The 27779-nt window shown below is 38.5% G+C and overlaps 1 protein-coding gene and 1 non-coding gene across 3 annotated transcripts in view; both read left to right on the top strand.

Moving 5' to 3' along the window:
• The window catches only part of FRMPD4 (FERM and PDZ domain containing 4), a 298557-nt gene that overhangs the window by 92114 nt on the left and 178664 nt on the right, over positions 1-27779 (top strand). The window lies entirely within an intron of this gene.
• LOC119143927 lies at positions 15997-16103 on the top strand. The gene has a single exon (XR_005102893.1). It is a non-coding gene; the product is annotated as a U6 spliceosomal RNA (small nuclear RNA).

The raw sequence follows: 27779 nt of genomic DNA, 5'->3' as shown, positions 1-27779 counted from the left end.
ATTACATAAATTATACCCTTAAAAACCTACAAGCTATTGAAAACCATCTGAAAAAATAAAATTATTAAAATAATGGAAAATAGGGAAGAATGAAGGCTGAAGTAGTAGGAACATGGAAAATAGAAGAGAAAGTAAGACATAAAAACAGGGAAAACAAGAGAGAAGCCCCCCTGCAGAAAGTGATGGGAGTTGGAGGAAACCATAATGAGAGGCAGTAGTGGTATTTTCCTCCATCTTGTCGTTAGTGTGGATGTTTTTGGTAAAGAGGCAATGGCAGGTAGCCATGGTTTTAGTCTGTTGTGTTGACATGATGCCAGAAGACTTATAGTTCCAGCTGCCTTTTCATACTCTTGCAAGTGATGAGCAGCCAAGCATTCTCTGCACTTGTGTTCTGCATGTTCTGCAATTTTTGGGATCTTACAGGTGGATATGGTCAACTTTGCTGAAGATGGGTTTTCACTTGTTATTTGTGATGTGAGAATTTATTGAAAGGAAACCATGAAAAGTATTCCAGACTTCGTGAAAGCTAGATCACGGTTCATTAGCAATTTTTTCCTCCAATCATTAGGCAATAATACAGAGGTTTGAAAACTGCTTTACCCTTTCCCTTGGCTGCTTTCGCAAATAATTTTAGCTCTCGTTCTTGGTGACAAAGTAATTGGTCTGGGCTATCACATAATGCTGCTGAGGTGAGCAAAACCAGTGCAAATACCATGAAAAGAAAAATGTTCCAGTACCTGTGTTTCCTATTCCTCTTTCTTGTATTATGGAGAGCAATGGAACATGATGGAGTGGATAAAACATGCCCTGGAGGAAAATGACTGAAAAATTAATTTGTACTTACACACATTTTACTTCTTTTTATATATTTTTATTCCAGAAACTATGTAAACACATATCACATGTATTTGTAATAGAAAAGCTGAGTGAGAATCACAGAAAATCAAATGCAGGTCTCAAAGTGCTACTCTGAAGCAGGTGGTGTACTTCTGATGGGCTTTGGGTTTCCATTTGAGCCTCTTGGAGCTGGCAGCTTGTCAGAAAGGATTGAGATGATGGATACTGTTTGTCTGGACAAAGGAAGAACCAGAGATGGCTCTTTTCCTTGTTTGCTAGAGCCTCTCGAAAAACCTGACCCATTTTAATAAATTAAATAAATAAATAAGTTAGTTGTAGGAGAATATCCATTGCAACCATAAAGGCATCCAGTGCAAGGTGAGTTCCTACTGAGATTGTATTTGGTGAACTCAGATTTAGATTGAAGTTTAGGTTGCTGGTCATCTTTATGCCAGAGCAATGCTATGTGTGTTAAATATTGATGAAATATTTTATGTTGTAAGCATAGTCTGAGAGGACACAGTCTCCATTGCCGTGCAGGATGGTGCCTATCAGCAGTGCCCAGAAGCATAAGGATTTGAGCAGAGGAATCCAACTGAAAGAATGGGAAGTGTTAGAGTTGGAGCCTGGATTAGGAAAGGACATTTCAGCCTGGGTACTAGGAAAGGAATTCTTACCACTCCTTTTAACTGGTCACGAGCTATTGCTCTTACTTTTTTTGTGGGTTTAAGTGTGTGTCTATGCTGTGCTGAATTACCAGTTGAATGCTGCTTTGGTGTTGCTGGCTTCTGTTGCAGGTGTAATCGTCTCTCTCCAATTAAAGACAGGAACCACCAAGGTCTGGGCTGTTTCTTCAGACAGGGCAGAAGGTGTTCACTGATTTGGTTTCAGAGGCTGAAGTACTAGAAGTTGTTCATGTGATGGGGGATGTGACTTCTTATAGAAACAAGCGTATCAGGTTCTGCACAGATGCTTCGGATCTAATCTGGTTGATTCTGAGATACACACACCACAAGGATATACGTGCACATGTATTCTTTGCAAATCTGATTTATTTTTTCCCCTTTTACAATCTCATGTTAAAATAAAACAGGTATCTTTGAAAGGTGTTGCTGTATTTGGATATGATAGTTTATATCACACATAAGTAGTTTTCTGGGACATAGATGAAGGTATCTGCCATCTCTATTTTACTGTTGCTGCAAGAAACATCATGCAGTATCTATTTCTTTTAGTCATGATTTTGATTACATTTTATGCTTTCACAATTTATACATGGCTGTGTAACTTGGACGAGCTGTGCACTTCCAAGTAGTGTACCTTCTGAAATAATAGGATCCTCTCTCATTGTATAGTCTTGTATCTGAGGGTGACAATTGTTTAATCGTTTTGTAATTTCTTTTGATTGCTGCTTAGTAGTAATCTTTTACTTGCACATTGACTCTACCCTGGGCAAGGAAGTCCATTTTGGTAATATCTGTACAATGCACAAAAGAAAAGGTGCTTGGTCAGTTAAGCCATTAAGGAGCTAGTTCGTGTTTAATAGATCACATTTACATTATTAATGTAACATGTGCCTTAAGGTTACAAAAAAAAGTAAGCTATATATATATATTATGCTCTTTTAAATGAAAGCCATATGTATTACTAACAGAGTGTTTCAAACTTGTACTTAATAAAACTGAGAATGCCTGAAACAAATTTTAAAACTCCATTTCAAAAAGCCCGCTGTCCTCAGTAAAACTGAAACAGAAATACTTACTGATTACATAGGTACTGTTATTTTTGTAGAGTCAATAAGTTTCTTTCAGACCTGAATACAGGTGACCACAATGAAATATTACTGCTTTTCTCCTAATCCACTTTGTAATTTTGCACACTACCATACTTTGTAATGGTTTTACTGTCATGATCGTTGAACTTGATGTCATGGTTAGCTGAGTCATAAGCCACCAAGCAGTTGTGGTATCTGTATTTCTAGCCCAAACTCTGCTGTTATTTCTGTGAGCACAGTGCTAACTAATAACTTGTTTCCTTAAAAATGAAGTAAAAGTGGTACACAGAGTCTTGGTTTCTTAAGGTATCCATTGCCGTTTGCTTCAGGCAGAAACTTTTCTTCACTCCTAACCCCTTTTTCCCCTCCTAAGCAGCATTTCCCTCCCCTCCCCTTTCATTTCCCTTTAAGTAGTCTTTAAAAGAATTGGGGCTTTGTTTTTTTGAAAATGCTAACAAGGTCAAAGTTTCAGATGTATTATTTTACTGTCCAGTTCCGTGTCTCATATACCAAAACACTTGCTTTGCAATTCTGAAATACAAATGGCTTTTAGCCACATAACAGCTAAGCAGAAAACCCGATGGGCAGGCTTTTCCTGATTTGAGTCTCTATCCTTTCACTCTTTTGTGCATAGTTTTATCTGGAAGGGAGTTTGCCATCCTGACAGCAAAGCAAATATGTTTGTTGACTTAATATGCTGATGTTTGGAGAAAGTTGCAAAGGAAACTACCCTTAGGTAGTTAGCGCTCAGTTCCTGCATATATTCCTGTGTAATACATGATTCTTTCAAATAAGTGGAAGGATATCAGTATCTAGACAACTACTATAATACTTTCAAAATCCTGACCATTGCTCATGAATCTCACACCTCCTGTGACAGTGATTCTTCTCTCATGGGAGAATGAGTTACTCCTATTCCATTTAATTTATTTGATCCTCATTCTCCTTTTTAAACAACAGCAGTGGCAGTATGTACCTTACATTTTATTTACTTTCTTCAGTGTTCAGATACTAGGTGTAGTTTAGGATTTATCAAATTATTTTGAATAGGAAGTAGGTTTAAGTAAGCATTCAGAAAAGCGATTAGAAAGCAAATACTTAATGGGATGTTGAGCAGAGAAAGTTGTAATCTGCAACTGTCAAAATGCTTTCAGTATGGAAGCATGTATGTATTACAGTTTTATTTTTTCCACAGAAAGGCTAACTAAGGATGTTAAATTCAGAATTCAGAAACAATGTCTTTATGAATATGAATTCTTTGCTATAAAATACAGAACATCATTTTTATTACTGCCATAAATATCAATATCTTTCATAATATATTTTTGTGAGTTATTTTTAGAGATTGTATTTTTGTGAAATATCTTTGTGATAGTCTTTTACAGGAACTAAGTCATCTAATGTTTAATGCTTGAGTGTTTTTAGAGGCTTATTTCCATGAGTGTGCTTGGTGACGATTTCTGTGTTAAAGACTGTATCACAGAGAAAGTTCAAAAATTGCATTCCTAAGAATAATATTTAAAAATAACTTTTTTGTTGAGTATTATCTAAGGTCACAGGTGAAGAGGATGAGTGAAAGATGAGTGGTGATCTGTCTTTGTGAAGGCTGCTTTAAAACTGCAGAAGTTTTTGGAGCTTCACCTTCTTACATTTTAAAAAAGGTTTCAGAGATGAGTTACCAGTGAAACAGAGATGATTTTACTGGTGCCAGGTGAAGGTGTGTGATCTGTTCATGATGCTGTTTGGTGTTCCATAATAACTTGCATGTTGGCATGTTGATGTGAAGAAGCAACTGGGAAATTGCAAAGGCTATCTCATCATTGCAGGAAGCGGAGAAAAAATTTGTCTGCTGAAATAACTGACGAAAAGATAATAATTAACTCACAAAGCAGTGTTTTGGACTTTTTGCCATAAAGCTAAATAATTTTTCTTGGTGATGAGGAATTTCTTTAAACCAAATTAAATATCAAAATACTGTGTAGCTTAGAATTCCAGTGTACTTTTTTACATACAAAGAAGCTATCAATTGCCATAGATCTTACTCAGATAAATGAAGTATGGTTTTTATGTGATTATTGAATGAGCATCTTTTAATTACAAATAAAGAAGAATGTCTAATCAAGTTTTTTGTGGGTTTTTTTGTTGTTTTTTTTTTTTTTTTATAAGTTAGCTACTTACCTGCATAAGTTGCCAGATAATTCTTTTTTGGGGAGTGAGTGGGCACTGCTAAAGCTGTAAGGGTTTTAACATAGGTATTTTTCCAAATGCAAGCATATCTTGATTATGATTCAGTCAGCCTTGTGAGAGTATCATTTATTAACTTTTCAAGGGACAGGAGCTGGAAACTTCTAGCAACAAAGATATTCATAGATGTATTGGAATTCCAGACCTCTAGGTCCGGGGCATGGTGCCGAAGGGTGGGTTAGCATGGTGTGTTTGGAAAAATGATGCTCTGCCCCCACAGCTCCAGTGTGGTTCGTCTCTTCTCCTTTACCTGCTGGGTGGTGGGAGTGCCCTTCCTTACATCCCACTTCTCCACATTCTTTCATTTCTGCAGGTATTAAATATTTTTCCAGTAAAACAAGATGCAAACTACAGACAAGTTAAATATGTTCAGTGATACAGAAATTCTGCAAAGGTCTGGGGACAGATGTCCCCAAACCAGGAACCAGGCTTTGCTTGCAGTGAGAAGAAGTTGTTCTTGGTGTGTAGAAGACTTATTCCCTCTAGAAATGTGCCTTTCCCCTTTCCAGCTCGGGATGGGATGCATGAAATCAGCCAGAAAAAAATTTGTTTAACAAGATGGAAGTGCCTGGTGACTTCCTATGGAATTCTCATGGCCTAAGTAAATGAGTTGCTATATGAAAATAAGATATAATGTAATAGAAGTCCTTACAGATATAGAACTTGGCCTTATGTCACATAATACTTGATACAGTAATAAAATACTTGACAAAGCAGTAGGATATTATTTAGCTGTATAATTATATTAAATAATGGGCACTGACACGTAAGGTTTCTGGAGGACTATTCTGTTCAATGTCCTTATCTAAACAACTCTTAAGTATGTTGTTTAAATCATTGCAAGGAAGATAGCCAAATGAGAAATCACTGTGGAATGGAAACCAAAAATAAGTATCTTGAGATGATGTGGGTGCAAGTTGGGAATCTGTAAGAAGTAAGAAGTGCATGAGGGACTTGCAGTGAATTATAAACTTAAGCAAGAATTGCCTAATGTAGGATTTTCTTTATAAACCTGAGAATTGAAGATTAGATATGTAAGCATTTTCTGCTGAACTTTTATTTAAGGCAAAACCATTTGGAATTCACAATTCTGTGGGTTTTTATGTGAAATTTTACTTTAGAGTTGGTAGCTGTAGTGATGGATTTAGATTTGACATAGCTTTAGGGCAAACTGAGTGGGTGAAGTAAGTCCATCTCAAGAAATATGTCTGCCTCTGTCCTGACAGGAATATATTGTACCTTTGCGGCTTGACTGTGACTGTGACCGACTTGGTCTGTTCTGCTTAGAAAAGGAGAAGATAAGACGCAATAAAAAATAAAGCATTGGTCCAATTGAACAGTATAGTCTCTATTTATTGTAGATATTTTTGTAAAATACATTTCTTTAGTGTTCTGGAGTTAGATTCCTGGAAGCTTCCTGGTGGCTTTGCTCATATACTAAGAAAACCTTAGCTTCTATAGTTTTGTGGCTCATCTGTGCTCCTAAGGGCATGGTAACCATTATGTACTTCATCATTGTGCTCAACCTTGTATGTAGTAGAGTTCAGTCAGTCGACCTTATTTCTGTGTCTCAGTCAGTTGAGGATTATAATGACCATACAGTTGATGAGCGTTGTAACTGGTACATTGATGAGAGCGATTTAATGCTGTTTGTTCTATACCAACCTTTCCTACAACACTGCAATGATATCTTGTAGTTTTTTGCTCAGTGAAAATTTCAGCCTGTGAGGATCCTGTCAAAGTAGTGGGGAGGCAGAATATGATGCTTCCTCTGCCCCCATACCTGTTCTGTAAAGGGGAACGTGAGACATCCTGGATGAATTATGTTGAATTAATGCTTGTTTCTTTTTGGCATTTTCTGCATGCATAATCTTGGTGGCCATTTTTAGATGAGGGTAACCTATAAAATCAATCATCAAATTCCAAAGCACCGATTGTGGTGGATTATGTCCTTGCAGCGCTCCAGTATGTGCTGTCTTGAATTCAGTATTGTGTGAGCAGATATTTACAATTTACCTTTCTGGTGCTGACTTAATAGTATAAAATTCTTGTATTATAAAAAAGAAAGAAAAAAGAAATAATATTTGCTACATTTGGCTCAGTTGAGCTGCCCCAGCTGTTTCCTTGTTTCCGTTGGATTAGAGGGAAGAAGTGGTAGGCAGAGGTGTTTTTCTCTGTGAAGCAGCCTGCAGCCTGAGGAGGAACACGGGGGCAGCGTGGTGCCCATGTGCACAATTCCTCTTGACGTTAATGGCTGTTATGAATATAAAGTGAGGCTAGCATGCAGTGATTACACATGAAGAGCCAAATTATTATTGTTAATGATGATGTGTATATGTTTCAGGGAAGGCTGGATTGCTTCTAATGGGTTTTGTTTTCAATTCCTTTGTTTAATGGGAGGTACTTCTGGCTCCTGAGTTCTTGTTTTAAATAGGATTCCCATCTTCTGCTGTCTGTGAAACATTATTCCTAGTTCCTCTCCATTGATTTATGCACTTTTATTTTTACTGTTCCTTTTTGTTTGCTTATTTGTTTGGGATTTTGTTTGTTTCATTTGTTTTGTTCTTCAACTGTCAAAATAACCATCATATTTTCACATGTATAACTTGCACCATATATAATCTATGTAAGCTAGGAGGGAAGGCAATATACTGAGGGAGCAGTTGGCACATAATGGTGGATCGAAAGCAAGGGAGCTAGGATTTTAGAGGAGGGAGGGAAGAGGAGGAAAAGCATTCCTGCTGCTGGGGCTGAGCATGCTCAGCTTGGTGGGAAGGTGTGACCATGGCAAGGGGGCTGCACTGCAAGGAGTGCAACTGGGAGGAAGGATTTTGAGCTCTCATTCAGGTAATGATGTCCTGGATGGCAAGCACACTTATACTGGATTCACCAGGTGCAGAAGAGAAAATTCTCCTGGGAGTAGTGAGACTTGTTTTCTGCCAGTTCTGTTTATTGGCATACTGTGTGGTTTTACCATTCATATGGTATGGTTTAGGTGTATAATACTGATGAGAGAAGTGCCCAGGCTCTTTCTCCTCCTCTTTCTCCACTCCTCCTCCCCCCTAGCTCCTAGCTCTGTGTTTCCTTGAACCAGTTTGTTGATTCAGTAGAAAGCTAGCCTGGCTCCCATCCTCCCTGGCCTCCCCTTCTGCACCCCACATTGACACCCCAACCCGCCTTCCTTCACTTAGCAGGGGTCCTCAAACTATGGCCCGTGGGCTGGATACGGCCCCCCAGGGTCCTCAATCCGGCCCCCAGTATTTACAGACCCCCCCACCAGGGGTTGGGGGGGGAAACCAAGCAGCCGCACATGACGGCCTGCCACTGCATCCGCGCGCCGGCCCCCAGGTTAAAGAGTTTGAGGACCCCTGACTTACGGCACGGCTGAGTGCTGAATGCAGCACAAGGCAGGGCTGCCCAAAAGGACTGTCCCTTTTGGTGGCTTTCTGAATTGGGTAAAATTAAACACACATCTGTGCCCTCAGCCTCTGGCTTGGGTAGAACACACTGCTCTGCCCGAGTTCATTGCAAGGAGGACATGCAGTGATTAGGTGGGATCTCGCATGACGAGTGGAAGTTTGCCTGACGTCTATCAAAAAGGTTTGTGAAGCTGGTATAATCATCACTGTTCCTCTATGCGTAGGAAAGCTCCTCAGGACACTCAGGAAAACCTTAGCAAGTCTAATTCACTGGTAGATGACAGGCCTTATTTATGCTCTTCCTATCCTTCTGTTCCTCTGTGAGTTTCTGTATTTGGCAATCCAACCTAAGGTACCCTCTGGGATGCTTCCCACCCTGACTTCTAATGATGCTAATGGTGAAAATGTATGACAGGTAGTGTTCGGATGTTAGATCGCTCATGGCAAAGAAAAGAGCATGAGCAGCCAAGCTTAAAACACCTGCCATTTCAAAAAGAAAAAAACCCCAACAATCTGAATGTTTCATCTGGAAGCAAAGATTTAGCTGTTACATTAAGAGTCATCATTTGCTGCAGAAAACTAAAACTAAAAAAAAAAATAAAAATAGTTTGGTGTTTTTGGTCAGTCTTCCCCATGGACAAAGCTCCAATATGCTCATTACCTTGGAAATGAAATTTGTTAGAAGTGCTGTTGGTAACTGTGTTGTTGCTGCACAGTGTGTGTTGTTGTTCAGCTTGTTAAATACAGCTTTCAAAGAAGAAAATAACCAGAACGAAAAAATAATGTGAAATTAGTGGTATGTCCCAGGGAGCCTTCATAATGGATACCCTTCATCTTTTCCCAAGTAAAAGAAATAGGAAGCGGGCATTTTGAACAGAAGAGGCATTTTAACATTTTACTGTTACTTGTTTGTTTGACTTCAGTGTATGTCTCCTAACAAACTAAGGGAGGAGCCTTGTCAGTTAAACTGAAAATTTAATCTGGAGGTCAGATGCATGAATAAACCCAGAGGGATTTGCTCCCCAAGACATACCAAGCAACTCCATTGAGTTCATTTCATTTATTTCCACTTTTCCAAAGTGCTTCATTTAGAAATTAAGTGAGATTTAACTGGCAACTCTAGTTCTGTGTCATCATCACTGGTTTATCAAATGTGGACAGTAATTTCCCAAAGATTTATATTGCAGCTTTAATAACTATTTTCAAGCTATGTTTTTATTTTCATTACCGTCTCAAGACTGAGAGGTTTCTGGTGACCTTCAGGTAAATGCTTAATTTAATTATGGTATTGAAAGTGTTATCTCCAGCTCTGTGGAAGGAGGTACAGATGAAAGGCTAGGAATAGCAGGCATAGCAGTTGGTTTCTGCTGATGCTTTATTTTGGCAACCAGCAGCTTTCTGACAACATTTAATACTTGCAGCTGTTCTTAATAGGACAGTAGTTTACACGCCTTCAGTAAAGATTTCCTTTCTTTAGTCACAGTAGAAAAAGATAAATGTAACATTGCGTTAATTTGTTCTTTTGGTTATTTCTTGCTTGTGCTAAAAGATGTGCATGCAGTGCAGGAGGGAAAGATACGGGGAACAGAACTGCGTGGGAAGGGACAGAGACTGTACAACCCAGGGAAGAGCATCCGGATTGGCCTGTGGGGCAGAGGGAGATCATTATGGCAGGAAGAAGGGGATATGGATTAGGAGCTACTTTGGGGTAAGGAGAAGCAGAAGGTTGCATGCATCTACTCATGATGCATTCAATCTGGCTTTTACTCATGTATCATAAAGTGTGGTTTTTTTCAACAGAGAATTGGACTCACTTTCAAATGCTAAGTAACTTTAAAACAACCCACCTTCTTTTATTTTCCTTCTGAAAAGTACTTTGCAACTCTGAGTTTCTTCTAGGTGTACTGTTGGCAGAATATGCATCCTGAACCTTTAAATCTGCAAGACAGACCTCTTCTAGCATGAGGAAAAGATGTAATTTTGGTCATCTTGGGGAGCCAAGTGTTAGAAAGAAGTTTGATCTATTGTTTCTTTGTATTAAACTGTTTGATAGGCAATAGCACAGTAATGGGGACTAAGAGATGAGTTTGTTTCAGGTCTGAGAGGGGAGTGCTGTCTGTAGTTTAGTGATAAAACAGCCAAAAGAGAATTACCTTGCATGATCAATCCAAGAATCTTTTAATTTATTGGCTTGGCAACGGTTGTACAGAGCTGCTGCATGGGTGGGATAAAAATTGCTTCATCTTATAGGGAAGGGTAAGAAATCTTTATTGTAAATAAAAGCAAAGGGGAATCTAGAAGCATTGTTAAAGCTCAGTTAAAAAGAGGCAGAAGTATTGGGTTTTCTACCTTGCTTCTGAAGGAAAGATGAGGTGTGAGCTAGTTGATGATATTTAATTAAAACTGAGCATTTATGAGAACAGAGGTATATTTTTGTGGTTTTTTTTTTTCCTGCAGATTTTCAGGTGGGTGCATATATATGGTCATTGAAGCCTCCTTGCAAAGCTTTCCAGTGTTTGGATTCAAGTTAGTGCTGGTTGCTGTTCTCACAATTTTCTGTCAGAAGACATAAAAATGACACTCAAAAAGGAAATGGGAAAGATACAGGATAATATCACACAGTTCTGCAGCAAAGGTGGTACCTGGGTTTATGTTGGGTTGGTTTTTTTGTTTGTTTTGTTGGGTTTTTTTTCTAATTGCTTTCAGTGAACATTGTGAGTCTGGGATTGATGAACAAAATATTGGCAACTACAGAGCTCAACTCCTCTTCTGAATCAGTCTCTCAGGAATGAGTACTTATTTTGTTCTCAGGTGACCATTTGTTACATCAAATCAACATCTCTTGCCTGGTGTAGTTGCAAGTATGCCCTAAGGAAATGACAATACACCTATACTAAACAGTAACAGAGCTAGCATACAATATGTATGTAAGACTTAAGTCTGCCCATGCTCACAGTATTAAAACACCAAGCCAGAGTTGGACTTAAATACTTCCTCTCATTTTTTATCTTAGTTGTATAGTTATGGTCTTAGAGAGTTAGTAAACTTAATGATGAAATTTTATTGTAAAAAACCACTGTATTTTAGTAATTTTAATCTTAGTATGTAATTTAGTAATCTTAATCCAGTGTTAATAAGTGAGCAGGAGGCAAATGCTGGTGTCCACTCATTTTACATGCTCTGAGATTTTAACGAGTCAAAGGATACTTCCTCCACACACCCCAAGTCACCCTGTCCCAAATCTCCCAACTGTGCTTAATCTTGAAGATCAATCACCTTTTTAGTGGCAAAGATTAGTTTAAAAAGCCACCTTCTTGACCAAGCAAAGTTTGGTACAGCATGAAGCTGGCTTCAGAGAGGACACTCCAGATGGAAGCAGATGGGTCACACTATTCTTATGTCTTGGGAACAAGGGACACCTACCTCATTTCTTCAGTTAGTGTTGTGTTGAGATAGCTGTTGAAACCAGGCTAGGAAAAGCTATCTACCCTGCTTTGCATGCTTGCAAGTGATAGGGAGTTTGCTTCTAGTGTGTGAATGCCGCGTCCTGACCATTTTATTTTCTGTAATTTTGCTTGAATGATAACATCGAGATTGAAACTTTCTGTTACTTCTAACTGAAAGTATAATTAATATTGGACTAGTCCTTTGACAGGGTAAAAATCCCCATACCAGATGCTGGTGTTAATTGGACACCGAATCGCTTCAAATCATTCATTTGCCTGTAGGTGCATTGTTCCCAATCAACTGCAGTTTCATTTCAGTTAAAAAGTGATAAAATAATCTTTTTTTAATTAAGGTGATATTATAAATTAACCTGTCAATAAATGACATTAACTTTTCCAGTGGTGTGGTTACAAGTGGATGAATTCATAGCTCTGTCCTTTAGCCAAAAGAGAAATATTGGATCCAGTGCTGAGTTGTTAAATACTAATTAATAATTTATATAATGAATTTTGTCTTCCTCTGTTCATGATGTGACTGGCAGAACACCAGCCTCCTCCAAATGTTCCATTATTCAGAATTCCTTGTATTTTTTGGGAATTACTGGTTCGATTTTGCTAACTCCTGTGCTTTATTCTGGCCTAGATAAGTACATTATCTGTTAACTTCCCTGATCTGGCTGAGAACCAATTTTGTATTAGAGGTTTTGGTGGGAATGCATATTGGTAATTAGTTTTTAAATTCAGTTTCTGTGGAAGTTTAGCATGTGTGTTCTGCTGTAAACCTAATTGTGTAAATGACCATGAAAGTGAATGTGCAGTGGCTCAGACATCAAAATGAATTAAAAATATGTTGAACTGCAGAAATACTTTATATCTGGTCAGATTCAGGTTATTATTCTCTTTTACAAGATTAATAGGACTTTCGGAAGAAAAGTGAATTGGCTCCAAAAGCATTACTGGAAAAAGATTTAGCTTACAGTGCACATCTAGTGTATAGAAATAGGTAATAAAATTCTTTCTAAGATTCATAAATGCTTGTGCTAGAGGAGTCAAAGCTAACCGTCCAGCTGTTTTTTACTGAACTGTTGATTGCTGAAACAGCTCTCTTTAGAAGATACTCTGCATGTGTAGTATCTTGTGATCAGGTTTCAAATTAAACCAAAACAAACACTATGAAGTATTCTGGTATACTGTGCTGCAGTGAAAATGAAATTCAGAGTTCCTGGAAGGAGGGCTGTATTGGGATGGGGTTTATGCTGGAAGTTTTGGTGAGGTAATCCTGAGGTGTATATAGAATTGGTTGATCATTATCACTGCTCTTGTTCATGGGCTGCTGCTGCTGCATTTTAAGCTCACGTGCTTCTGCTGCTGGCTCGCCCCATGCCTTGCAGTAATCTGCTTTGCAGGAAGAAACTTGACATTTTAAGAATTCATTTTGTGCTTATTTTTCTCTTTGTCATCTTCTGACACATACACATGATCTAAAATAGCACTGTCCTTACTACCTCATCTGCTTCTTGAAGGCTACCAAATCTGCTTCTGTTGAAAGAGATTTTGTTGTGTCTTTTTTTCTCCTGCCCTCTAGCAGGCAGTTAAGTTTGGAGGTTGTTACTGAGGTCTGAGGAGATGTTTTTCCTTTCTAAGTGTGAAGGAGAGCGACACATGCCCATGTATAGATGCAGATAGAGGCAGAAGATAGGGCTTCGGTATCACTGCTGGACCTCTGCTGGGAGCAGTTGTGGGACCAAGGTCAAAATATTTCAAGTGCAAATGCAGTTTGCTTAGTCCCTGAATACAGATCATTTGGTTTACCTGGTTTGTCACAGGCAACAGCTTTTAACTTGTCTTTAAAATCAATTGGTGCGATAACGTTTATGGCACACTGGCTTTTACTAAAAGTCTCTGACCTGCAGGAAACCAGGACCCAGGTCCTGAACATCCGTGCTTTGAGCAGTAGTCAATTATTTGATAGCTGGCTTTTTTTCCTGCTAACTATTTCCATGACGTTATATGTGGTATTACCCACAGGCATATTGGGATGCTGAAGTGGATTTTTTTTTTAATTACTATTTTTGATTGATTTGAGAGGGCGTGGGGTGTGTGAGGATTTAGTAAATATAAAAGAAAAAACAAACCCAAAGGCTACAAGGCACCGAACAGTATGATTCAGTTACATTTACCCTGCCTTTGCAAAATAAAATAATTACTTTTTAATTCCTATTTCCTGTCTGAATTAATTGCATTTTGTACTTGAATGTGTGTTGTTCTGAATTATTCTGTTATTAATGGACTTCCTGCTTAACTGCATTTCTTCTTCTGTGCCCTTCATAGTAACATAAATGTTTGCATTTATCTCCTGTTTCCTAGTTTTTTTATATCCCCACACAGTTCATACATTTCAGCAGCATTTTGAGCTCCCACTTAGTTTTGCCTGAGTTCACTGTAAGTGACAAAGGCTGTTGATTTTCTGTCAGTTGGCAGTTTCACCTATATTAAGGAAGACTAGGCAAATTCTGTTACTGTATAATACTGCAGCAATGAGGGCAGGTGAAGAACTTATGTTGTTCCAGGGACTTCCAAAGGATCTGTAGCCTTGAGAAAAATGTGGAGAAAATGTAGCTTAAAGACAAGAAACATTTATTTTTTTTACATCTCTGGTGGTGACTCACTAGGAGGCAAGAAAAGAAGTTGATTTTCCTTCAGCCTCTGCAAGAAGCTGTCTATTCACTTTGCTTAGAGTTGCTGAATGGTAAGTAGGAAATTAATGCTTAGCTATTGTGGAGTTTCATCCTGCTCAAGAAAATAGAGCTGTCTTCTCAGGACGGTACAAGGGAAATACCTTGCTAAATTTTGTGCTCAGAAGGGGGCAAACCTGGTTGCCCAGTGCTGGGGTAGTCTGAACATCAGAAAAGACTTCACTCGAGAGAGTGGCCTTCTCTCTAGCCAGAGGATATTCTTATGAATTGAAATTAACACCATTTTAACATCAGAAGTGAAAAGGAGTTTACGCTTGATTTTGGTGTTTGTGAATACTGAGTGCAAAACTATTTTCTTAGCAGCAGGCAGTTTTGCATGCTCTGTGTGTGTAGAGGTAGCTGTGTGCTGGTCCGCCATCAACCCCTTTCTCATCTGTCTATTGCTATTGACAGGCCAATTGTAGGAGTCTCCACTTTTTTCTGATTTTATTTTATTCTTGAAAATCAAAATCTTTTCAGCAGGAGAGCTTTGGGTGTACTTTGAACTGCGTATGCCTAAATGAAGGTCTGTGGCTTTGGTGGAGGAATGCGTTTTGGCCATTCATGATTGATTTATCTGCCAGTCTGGAGTTACTAAATGAATGGAAATTCTCTGAAAGAGAGACGGTGCCAACAGGGAAGCATGTATTCTGAGCTTGCTCATTATGCCAGACAACAAAAATGTTATGAAGCTGCATAACACTTGCATTGTGATTAGTTGCATCACTTATTCATGTTCTGCAAAACAAACACATTTAGGTGGCTGACCATGACAAGTATTTCAAGAAGTAACGGTCTTTAAGTGTCAGCAAAGACATAATTAGGCTGAATATTAAAAAAAGCTTCACAGCTGTGAGTACAGTTAATCAATGAAATGGGCTCTTGGAAAAGTCAGTGATGTTCCATATCAGCTTTCAGTCCTATATTTTGGGTCCAAGAATAATGCAATTAATGCCCTACTGAAGGTAGTGGAGACCAGCGTTCTGAATATTGATGGGGACAGTAACCACCCATTAACCTCTGCCTCTGAAGCCTTTTGGGGAGCTGCTGTGCTGTAACCCTGCTGGGGATGGGAATGGGATGGGTTAATTCACAAGATGAGACGGTTTTATGTCATTTGTAGGAAGAAGGATTGCTAATAGGAAGTTGGTGATGGTGTGTTCAGCGTTGACATAGTGCAGAGTGGCACGACAGTCACGGTACAAATCCTTGGGCTCTTCCTTAATAAGAGGAAATGTAATTTTCCACAAGAAGAAATTTTATGCTACTGTGTTTCAGCTGTCAATGCCTTGGTCTTCAGAGCATTCACCATGAGCTTATGTTTTAGCCATACTTAAATACTTGAACTGCTTGATCTCCTGGTTTTACAAACAGTGGTCTTGTGGCAGCAAATTGATCAGACTCTGAGATTTCACTTCCTGCGTGGTGGTTAAGCTGCCGGAGCAAGCCACAGGCAGGCTGCTGTCATCTGAGCATCTGAGCTGGTCTGCTAATCTGGGGTTGTTGGAAAGGGATGGGAGACATCCAACAGACATCCAGTTGTGCTCGCTTTGGCAGCACGTATGCTATAATTGGAATGATACACAGATAATTAGCATGCCCCCTGCACAACCATGACACACAAATTTGTGAAGTACAGCATATTTTGGGGAAGTGGTCACAGCACCAAGCCTGAACCAACTCTGGTTCAAGGACTGTCTGGACAATGCTCTAAGTCATAGGGTTTAGTGTTAGGTAGTCTTGCAAGGAGCAGGGAGTTGGGCTCAAAGGTCCTTCAGGGTCCTGTCCTACTTGAGATATTCTATGATTTTGATTCTTATGAACAGCAGGGAAAAATTTCAAGTTAACAGAGTTAAGTATAAGGAAACCAAAAAGTGAAACGGAAAAGAAGAAATAGCAAAATGAGAAGTTGGAAAGACTAGGAGAAATGGTGGAGAAAAATCATAAATAAAGAAGGAAATTAAAGGTGAAGAAGTATACAAATAAGTGCAAATCAGAGAACCAGATTGGGAGAGGAGGAGGGGAAGGCGGCAGTGATTTAACAGTGGTACACTTTAATTAAAAAAAAAAAAAAAAAAGTAGCAGTGATAAAGAGCATTTGTCTGTAACAGCTGTGCAAACATGCAAAACTCGTTATTGAGAAAATTTCTAATATGCATATTAACAGATGCTTCACATGGAGTGCTTTATGTAAGCCATAGGCTTAGTGTGTCTTATTTACTGGCTCCTCCTTTTTAAAAATAGCTGGGGACAGTGGTCTGGCAAGGTAAGGATGATGGACATGGAAATCCTCTCTCCCATTCTGTATTATTACTAACGTACAGGTAAGCTGGTAGTCTAGAGTGGTAATATAGCTTTAACGTTAGATGCAAGATGGATGCTAAATAAGTTTCTGTGCATAAATCCCTTTGAGTGGCCTCACCTTGCCACTCCTCCCAAGTGGGACTTCTTTCTATATAAGCTTTTGTTTAGGTAGAAATTTTGGCTGCTGTTTTATTTTTCAAACTCCAAAGCCTGCCATTGTTAGGCTTTTCTCCAGAAAGATGAAGACCAGAAAAACCTGAGTTACAAATAAAGTTACATTTTGCTATGTAAACTATGTATGCAAAAAAGTAAGTAGCCAAAGGGAGAAGAGATGTTTTTGGATACTCACAATAAAGTGGAAAATCCTGACTTGTGTGAGTTATTGTAGCTCCACTGCTGGAATCTTTATGAATCAGGAACATAGGAAAGAAGTCTGTAATATCTTTTGCTCTTCAGTTGATTTGTAACTACTTACGCCCAAATTCTCATCTCTATTGGACTCTTACCTTGGCTAAAGTGAAGAAATAGAGTGAACGCATTATTGTCTTGAGAAATTATGATGCTTCCAAAGCAGTGTGTGATTTGGATAGGTATACCGTGATAGAGTAACTTTCTTTCTGACTATTTATTGCTAGGGAAAAGTACTTGAAAGTTAAAACCCATGGTGTTTCAGAGAGGAAGATGTCTCGGTGCTCTTGAAATTCCGTGGGATTTTGGTGACTAAGTTAGTTTTTGAAATTTCTTGTCCTAAGACTCACAGAGCTGTAAATGTCACCCTTGCAAATCTTTGTTTTGCTTTGATTTGTGCTGTCACCCAGTCTCCTCTTCATGTTTTTGAACAATAACCTTATACTAAATCAGACCTAAATAGACATATACCCCTAGACAGAGATCCTCTTTTGGCTGTATTAGAATTAATGCAGATTAATATAGTTTAAGAAAATGATGAGCTTGGTTTTCTTTGCTAGTTTAGGTTATACTTTGTATTGCCTTTTGAAGAAGTGCTTTCCAAGATCACCTTTTTGGAGAAGTCTTTGTGTCAGTCCATTCTGTTTACATTTGGGAGAGCACTTGTTTAAGCACTGATTTGGTGATCCTTTAGTAACAAATTTCTGTTTATACAATTGACATTTTCAGAGTATTTCTCTGCAGCATAAGAATTCAGTGGTTGTTCCTCCTGCTCCCACTAGCTATATATTTTGTCAAGGTTTCTTATGAACCATCAGTACATTTATTCTTGAAGTTGAGTTTGTTTTCTTGTTAACTGAGTGGTGACTATGGGCAGTCAACATAATCTTGAGTTTCTGCAGACAAGCATGAAGCTACTCTGGTGTTGGATGGAATATTTTTTGGTGCAAATAGAAAAACGCAATCTTTCTTACTTGTTTGTGCACAGGTTGGTGTGTGACCCAGAATGAAACTGGGACATGGCAGGGGCTTTCTGCGAAGAACAAGCATGGCTGTGTGACAGAAGTTGAAAGTCCTGAAGTGGCTTAGTCCCTGTTTTACTTCCATTTGAGAGTTAATAGCAGAAAAGAGGACTTGGAGGTTTGAACTCAGTTGGTTCAAGTGGGGTAAATGGAGCTTGGCATAATAGAACTGCTGTATTGTGCACAGGGGTGGTGCTTTCAGTTCTGGGTCTCTGAATACTGCCTCCTTATTGCACCTCTGCTCGTTATGACTAAAGGTAAAGCAGCTGAAAAGAGGAATTTCCTCAGTAGGCAAAATAGAAAAGTCTTGGTCTGAATACAGATCACCTGTTACTTTTCCTGGAATTATTCAGCAAGGGACATACTAGGAAGAGGGTAACTTCTTATCTCAGAATAAAAATGAACAAATCAAACATTGAACTAGCAAGTAGCTGACATTATTTCAGCTCTTAGTTGGTTTTTTTTTCCTCCTACACGTGTCTTACATCATATCTATAATGTTAGTTGTTTTACTGCAGTCAGTAGTCTTCAGGAGATCTGATTCCCATCAGATGGAACGTGTTCTTCAATCTGTCAGTCTTCTACTTCCCATAGAAAAGGGGGGGGGGGAATATTTTTATTGCATGGGGATATTTTTTGTTTGGTTTTCATTGTTTTACTTTTTTTTGTTTACTTGCTTTTTTTTTTTTTCTTCCCATTGATGAAGAGGGAGGAGATGTTTGGTAAATGGAGGCCTTAAGTTTTCACTCAACTCCATTTTGAAAAATCATAAACCCTCCATATTTGAAGAGGCAATAATTAACTTGTAGCAGTCTATTTTGAATAGAAACAAATAGGGAACTGGCTGATACTGAAAATCACTAATAGGTGATTAAACGTAGAATGAGCAAAAATCTGAAAGTTGCTCTGTTACCTGGAAAGCCCTTGATGCTTTTCCCCTCCAGGTAGGTGCGTCTTTAAATGAGTGTGGAGGTACAATGCACATGGAATCAGCAACTCTGCCTATACAGAAGGAAGATATTTTAATTCTTCGTTGCAAGTGTGAACTGCAAAATAGGGGGAAAAAAGATACCAAATGACAGTGCTGGAGGACTGGTTCAGCAAACACTTATGCACATGACTCTCTTAGGTGTAACTAACCATACGAGCCTTTGCCAACATCAGCATGTATTGCATAAAAACTTGGGATGAAGCCAGAAGGTAGAAAAAGTAAATCTTGGTTCATACAAGAATAGCTGATATTTTATTGCTCTGCCTTTCAATTTGAAAATGTTATATTTATGTTTATCATTAATAATTAATATAATTCTCTGGCGAACATCACTTTGTCATAGCTTAAGTTTCCAAAATTATATGTCCTTAAATTTACAACTTTTCTGTAATGCAGTTGCTGTGTCTTTGCCTTCCTCTGGAGATGCTCTTATTGCAGATTCCATTGGGGATTAAACAGAAAGAAATTAGGTTCCTTGTCTTTATTTCTAAAAAAGGAGGATTGCCATCTTTACATGATGTTATCTTCTTTTCTCCAATAAAAACATAAGTAGATAATAAAATGGCATCAACAATAGTAGATAAAACAGAAGCACTTAAAAAAAAAAAACAACCAAACCTTCCATAATATTTTCTTTTTAGCATTTTAGTCCATTGCTGATTTTTTTTTTAAAAAAAAGATGGTTAGAGTTGTGTGTTTTCCTAGTCTTTCTAACAAAATTACCAGCTGTCTTGCTTGATAAACTTCAAGGATCACTGAGAATTTAAGCAGAATAATTTCGTCACACTGGGGATACTGTCAGTTCGGCATATCAGCCCATAAAGCCCCTGACTACTTCCGTGAAAACTCTGCAACACAGCATGCCCTGTTGTGTTGCAGCTATTAAGAAAGTCTTGTTTCCAGCAGTGCAAGTCCTCTCTGAAAGTCCTGCTGTGCTTCGTGTGGTTATGTCAGGGGGGATCCCTTCTCTGGGGCACCGAGTGATCAGGAAGATCGATCCAGGAACAGTCAGTGGCAGTGTGGTGTATACCCGCCCACGCCCCCCACCCCACCCCAAGCAGTCAGACACTCCAGAAAATTCCTGAGGTCAATCCTGCAGCATATATGGTGATAAAGAGATGACAGTTTAGAGGACATAGTGATAGAATGAGAAATATGTTGTTAAGAGGAATGAATATTTGGTATATACTGAAAAGAATAAAGAGAAACAAATAGATGGGAAAAGCAAGGAAGACACAGAAGCCATGAGGATGAGTTATATTATTAAGGCTTCGTTTTATTGAACTGGTATTGTTCTAAAAAAGATGATAGTGAAAAGTATTGCCACAGATAGTGCTTTTCTCAAGCTCACTATTTCTAAGATATTTGCATCTAGAATGGCAGCATCTCTGTCCCTTTATTTGTAACATGCATTTTTATTGTGACAAGGAAACTGTATTTTTAAAAGAATAACTTCTTCTTTCCTTGTCTTGGAATGGAAGATCTTTGCAACAGAGACTTATTTCCTACTGGTGTAGAAGGCGATTACTGCGTGGAGAATGCTGCTGAAATATAAATAATGTATCGATAGGAACTGTAGAACCGTGTAGGTGGAGGACTAGAAAAACTGAATGTTTGCCAGGCTCTTCTATTATTTATCAAAACTGGTGAAATCTAGTTGTCACAGCCCAAGATACTCAAAGATCTCAGTAAAAGCCATTCTTTTTGTAAGTCATGTTTCTTTAACCAAAAATTACAGTTGCACTAGTAATGCTCTTTAAAGGGTTGCAGGCTCTAGGAAGCTGGTTACGGTTTTGTAGTTTGGTTTTTGTTTCTTGTTTGTTTGGGGTTTTTAAAACAGAATTTAATCCATAAATTTGCTGACAATTTCAGAAATTACACATTTTTGTCACATGGAGCTCTGATACGATAGACAAAATAACTATTTGTAATTAAAAACTTGTTTGTATTTTTAATTAAGCTAACAGGTTTTCCTCTGGTGACCGTAGAGCTAGTTTATAAAATGGACTTACCTTTAGGGACATTTGAAAATCCAAGCCCTTAATGCTTTTGGAAACCAAAATAGTTTTAAAATCTGGTTGTTAATAATCAGAAAGTTAGCCGTATGCAGTATTAGCAGATTTATTTTTTTTATGTCAGTATCACATAGGAATGCTGGGAGTAGCAAGGTTGATTATTTTTTAAATAGCCCCAGTCGGGTTATAATGTATGTGTGATATATAATTGCGTACACTAAACATAAATACAAGCGTACGGATAGCGTCTGGCCATAAAAGAAGTAGAATGGTTGCAGACATGCTGACACATGCCAGTGAGAAGAAAGAGAGCCCTGTAATAAAATCTCATTGAGGATGCAGAGAGTATGTTTCAGCATTAGGCATTCTGCTCATGTTTCACATAAATGCACCCTCCTCTCATGAGAAGATGAACAGTGCATTTGCACCGGCTCATTCAAATTGAATGTTGGTAAAAGAAGAGTCTTGAGCAAACATTGAACAGTCTGGCATTTTTTAAAGACAGGAGAAAGGTTAAGCTGTCTGCTGTTTAAACTGCTGTTTATTGGATATTTATTTGCTGACCGTGTGTATTGAAGGTGGTGTTGAAAGCATCATTGGTAAGATTTTGGATGGCTGCATAGCACAGGTCAGGATTATATTAAACTAAAGCTGTTTTTACAATAAAGTTTAGATCTTCATAAGCAAGTGAATTAGTATATTGGTTTTATACCCGAGGATAGTTAGATTGTATTTTGCTGGTAGTTAAAAGAGAGTAGGATGTGCCTTCTCTGTATCCTTTCCCTTTCTCTGTCTGACAGCACTGCAGCTTTAACTTTGCTTAGAGCTATAGTAAATGAGAAACTTCACTGGATACGGCATTTAATAACCACAATATTTATTAAAAATAATTAAAGATAGACTTCACTATTAATGTTTTGTTTGCTGTTTCAAAAATAGCATAGAGCTCATTGAACGCAAACTTGCTAATTTTCTCCTTAATGCACTGGGTGGCTGCATGGAGGAGAGTCACAGCCACTCTTGGGTGAAGCACAGTGTCATCTTGCAGTGCCTTAGGCATATTTTAAAAGCATCACTAGTTAATTATAGAAAGAAAAGGTAAGGCTATACATGCACACTAGATTTAATCTTGCATAGCTCTCACAGTGAAGAGATTTATGAGAACCAAAGAATTGTTATGTTAGTCTAAATTATTCGCCCGTTCAAGTCTCCCACCCTGCAACAGGCACACACATGACCACTACCTGTGTATATAGCTGAATATCAGAAATAAATACCTTCACGATTTCAGCAGGGTGTCTGTTTAACAGTGTCTTAAACATTAAGGAATGTCTTGTGTTATAAACGCTCCTGAAATTTTCTTTCTTCTCTTTCTCTGCATGCATGCTTGCTCTCTGTTTTTATTTTTATTTTTTTTATTTTGAAGACACCCTTTCCAGAGCTTTAATGCGGATTTATTATTTTTATTATTTCTTTATTTATGTTTCCCTGTCTTTCCCACAGATAAGATAAAATACCTTGCAAGACAACTGCTGCAATGAAACTTTGTGTTCCCGGGTTAAAATCTTGCTTGTTTAGTGAAAGTAGTCTGCAATATTTGCTCAAGGGAGCTGTCACTGTGAGAAAATGTTCAAAGTAAGAGTAAATTACTTAAAAGATGTGTGTATTTCATTTATGTTTATAAATATAAGCTATAGACATGGTGTCTAGTGCTGTTTTTTTGAATTGTTTATGCAAACTGGACATGTATAGTAGTTGTGTTATGTGGCGTGTCTTGAGATGGCCTAGCCACCCTTCATGGACATTCTAGATCAGAGGTTCCTACAGGATAACATGAACTGTCATGCAGTTAATCCTCGGGTTGACTGGCTCTGTTTGGGTGATTTACTGTAGAGATGCTGCAAGCAGTGACATGTTCTTTGGGCAATTTGATTGCATTAGTGGTGTCAGATTAATGGCAGAAACTAGGTGGTCCTGCTGTCATTATTGGTAGTAAACTGTGTGTTGGTAAATAATGAAGTCTATATAGCATTTCAGTACTGGAATGTGGTTTTGGTTTAGGTTTGGGGTGGGGTTTTTTTTGAAATAGGAAAAACAGACTTGCACTGGGCTTTGTGGGTGCACTGTATGGGCTTCAGTGACACTGGAAATCAGAGTAAGTGTGGAATCATAAGACTGTAAAATGTGCTCTGGAGCTGGATAAATGCTTTTGGTGAGGTTCCGAGATATCTGTTTAATTGGTTTCCAGAAGGCATAGCTGGACTCTATGTTTGCATGAAAATACTATGTAAGCAGCACATAGCTTACTCAGTCCCACAAAGATTTGTTCAAATACTCTTCCCTACCACCTCTGTTGGCAGCAGCTCATTGTGAAAAGCCTAGATGTGATGTGCAGTTTCCCCTGAAAGAGGCTGCTATGGAAAAAGGCTTGACGTGAAGCCCGTCAAATTATTACAGTCCAAGGGATTGCTTTGTTGCCCCCATAATTGTCAGATGTGCTGGATTTGACTGTATTTGTTGCTTGGTACAGTTGGGATTAACAGCAACTCTGTAATGTGCCAGTGGTTGGGGGGGCACTGGGGAGAGGGGGGAAGCGATGCAAATTGAGACTTGCACCACTTTTGGTACCGGTTGAAAGGCTGAAAGACACTAATGTTCCCTGAGCTGGACAGCCCTCTTCCTATCCCATACACACAGCAGGTTTTGACTGTGTTCAATTTTATGCTATTAAATTCACGTTGATTTGGGGGGAATGTGTGTGGGATTTTTGGTTTTTTTGGTTGGTTGGTGTTTTGGTTTGTTTTGTTTTTTTTAAAAAAAAAAAAAGAAAATCAACCCATTTTGTACTCTTCTGTGAAAACTGGAACTAGAATCCCAGTATTATCTTAAACATTAATTAACTTTCAGTACCAGGAGATAGCTTCTTGCTCTTCAGAAATCTGATGATTAATGCTTTTGTTTACCTCTCAGCAATATGCTGTTTGTCATGTCACCCCTGAAGTCCCGCTCCTTTTCTAAAATGGGTGTTCTTGGTTTTGCACTGACAAATCTTTCCTTTTCACTTGCAGAACTGCTTTAGCTTCTTGTCCAGAATCCAGATAGAGAATGGAGTTTAAAATTTGATTTGACCTTAGAGCAATGTTTAACAATTAAATCTTAACACCAAATTTAAATAAGTTAGTTACTCCTTTCTTCCAGCTACCTATAAGAAGGATGAAAGTGATGACCGCCCATTTTCCTACATGTAAACAGGGTGCTTTCAATAGTGCTAATTAGCTGATTCTTCTGATAAGCTCAGAGGGCTCTAGTTCTGAAATAATACAAAACTGTCAGTCAGCAGCTCTGCATGTCCATCTTTCACTGTTGAACATTTTAAACATTTGCTTTCAAGGAGAGCTGTCTGCCAGTTCTCGATCAATATTTACCATAGTCATCCTTCTCTGAGAACATATAGAATACCTCCAGGTATATTATAGCATGCATGCTACCTGTGAGCAACTGCAGCCTTTCACCCGTTGGTAGAGAAACGTCAAAGGGGCTGCGTGGTTATCCCTGTGTAGTTCCAGGGTGGCGATAGAAGAGTTGGCCTTGTATAGAGGATATGTCTGAGCTGTCCCAGAGAAGACCTAAACCAGAACATTAGAAGAGATGGAAAGAAAATCAGAGTTAACATTGCTTTAGGAAGGCATCATCATTATCTTTCGAAAAGCGTAGCTTTGCTGCTGATGCCCAAGATCCACTTGCAGTGTTGTGCTTTCACAACAAGTTTGCATGCTTACATTATACGTGCAGGTACCATGTCTGCTTCTGATGGATGCCCACTGAATGCCAAGGCAGACTCTGAGGAAAAGAGTGCTCTTATGCTAAATTTAGTTGGCTGCTTACTCATTTTGCAGACGGGGAAAAAATTCTTCTCTCTTACTGGAATGTTGAAGATAGCAACGGAGAGGTTTTTAGAAGCTGTAGTTCAGGGAAAATACAGGTGCCTCTAGAAAAATAATAAGTGGAAATTTACAGAATATTCTTATTGTACACTTTTTTCCTAGTTACAATTTAATTAAAGAAGGAAAATATTCCACATTGAGGTAATAGATGTGGTATTTGAAGCTGCTTTTCCAGTTTAAGCTGCAGTAATTCAGGCAGGTTTTGGTCACTTTCCCAGCCATCTGACAGCTGCATAGAGGGGAAAGGCTCAAAGTTCTGCTCATGCTCTGACAAGGAGTGAGCTCAGCCTTTACTGATGACTACTGGTAAGTCAGCTTGGAGGTGGCCATAAGCTGCCTTTTTGCCTAGCTGTTCTCATGGGAACAGTCTCTCCCAAGGGGAAGAGAGATAACTCCATGTCTGGGGAGAGCTGCTTCTGCGGAACGGTCCCAATGTTTGGCAAGGAGTCTTCCTTTCACATCCTGAAGAATAATTTCAGATTGGAATTTCCTTTGGATTTAGAGTGTTACTATTAATCTGTGAAGAAGGAACAAGGTCCTTGAATTGATGTAGCCATACTAGACTACTGGATTGTGTATTTAGTTGAGTATATGCAATATACATCATTTATACTTCATCGAAGAGGATGTTGCAGCTGTTGGAAAATGCTGTGGATGAAATTAAAGGGTAATTGTAACTCAATACTTTTTTACATAGAGTTTCTAATGGATGGGAAAGTTGTTTGCCAATGAAAACAGTTAATTGACATTCATGCTTTTATGTTCACCAAAGGGATAAGGCTATAAGTGTTGTGGAAAGTAGCAACAGTACAATGAAGTCCTTGCTGCAGATCAGGTTGTCTTGCATCACATGTTTCTTGGTCTTTGAAAAATCTTTCTGCAGTCACGTTTTTTTGTCAGTTTTTTGTTAGACTTTTTCCCACTCAATGTTTAAGATGCAGAAATTGTAAATGTCAGTTCCATATTAAGGATTAGCTTTGGGCTTGGAGAAGAAAGCATAAAGTTAATTGAAAGGTCATAAATAAATGAGCGCTTTTCTTGTGTGTGTTTGTGCATATACTTTTAAAAAGCTGTCTCTAGAGAAATCCTTCGTTTCTGAGGAAGATCTGGATAAACTTATTACGCTTGTTGACCATCTCAGTTGCAGTCTGTAGGATTCTGCAGTTCTCAGTTACTTGAGAAAACTGTTAAAGAATTTCAGGAGCTGGGTGTATTGTTCAGAAGTAGAAAAGAGATGCCATATTCAGTGCTAAATGAAATTTCTAATAATTTTAGCACCTGATATCAAATACTTAATAAAAGGAAAAGGAGAAGAAGAGAAAGTGATGTTTATTTACAAGAGTGACAGCATTTCATGAAAAGTTTGTGGCTGTTTATGGTGCTGTGTCTTGGAACAAATTTAATTTTTCAGTTTCAGAGTCTATGTAATGTAAAATATCTACCCTGTGAAAAGAAGAGTTTGTTCATACCCAGAAATGTGTTACAAAATAGGGGTTTTTTTCAGTTGCAATTTTTGATCCCCTGTCACTACAATTTTATTTTTTTTTTAATTTCAAACAAACATACAAAAAAACCCAAGCACATAAAAGGGAAAGGTATTGAACAACCCAAAAGTTTTAACTTGACCAATGCATCAAAAGCTTGAAAATAGTTGACAGCATTATGTTTGGTGTTGGCTGCACTTAAATGTGTGTAAATGCTGCTAAACCATGGAGAGAGAGGTCTGTGTAATGGAATGGTTTGCAGGAGTCCCGGCTGAGCTGCCTGGGGAGCTTGAGTTACCATGCAAGGCCCATCTGAAAAAAAAGTTCTGCAGGAATTCTGCATTCAAACAGTTGCTGTTCAGACCCATCGAAATTCAAGGGTTTATAGTAACAGCCTGTAACATACTTATGTACCCTGGTGTCATAAATACTGTTGTACTTTTGAGTGAAGATTTAAACATAGACATTAGCCAAGAAATGATTTTTAAGCAATAAAACAGACATGCTGGGTTTACAGAAGTAGTGAGCCAATGCAAAAGCATGTTTTTAACATTCAAGGGGACTTTTTTCATCCAAATTGTAAATGCGAGTTTCTGAAATATTTCCATTTTTGCATAATATAATCACATGAATTAATATAATCTTAGGAGCACAGTTATTAATACACATCTGTGATTTTTAAAAAGAAGATTTCCAAGAGAAGTTTTCAGAATATATTTTCTGTTAAATAAATGTAAAAACTTCTTCAAGCACTTATTACCATTAAGTTGCCTCAGTAGTGGTGAACAAGTGATCCTGGCGGCTGTAATGAGCCGTGGTGAGTCCCATGAGAGCACTGTAGAACCTCTGACTCCATATGACCAGGGGACAGCAATGGAGTGTAGCCCTTCTGCTTCAAAACCCAAGGAATGGGCAGCTGAGCAGAAGCAGAGAAGCCCCTTCTGGCTGGGGCAACAGGGACACCAGTATAGTTCATGGAAGCAGCGGGCACTTCCACTGAGGTGGGGAAGAGGGATCATCCAGCCATGGTGTAGGGTCAGTAAAATAATCTCGTATCACCTCCTTTAGTCCCCTGGGTCTGCAGTGACCTGAACTGTAATACTTGTACTTATGTGTAGTCACCAGAGCAGCACATTGGACTTCAGTGACTTGGTAA

The sequence above is a fragment of the Falco rusticolus genome, chromosome 2 (genome assembly GCF_015220075.1).
Source record: "Falco rusticolus isolate bFalRus1 chromosome 2, bFalRus1.pri, whole genome shotgun sequence".
NCBI lineage: Eukaryota > Metazoa > Chordata > Aves > Falconiformes > Falconidae > Falco > Falco rusticolus.
The sequence above is the reverse complement of the archived record's forward strand: the minus strand, read 5'-3'. Positions and strand labels throughout refer to the sequence as shown.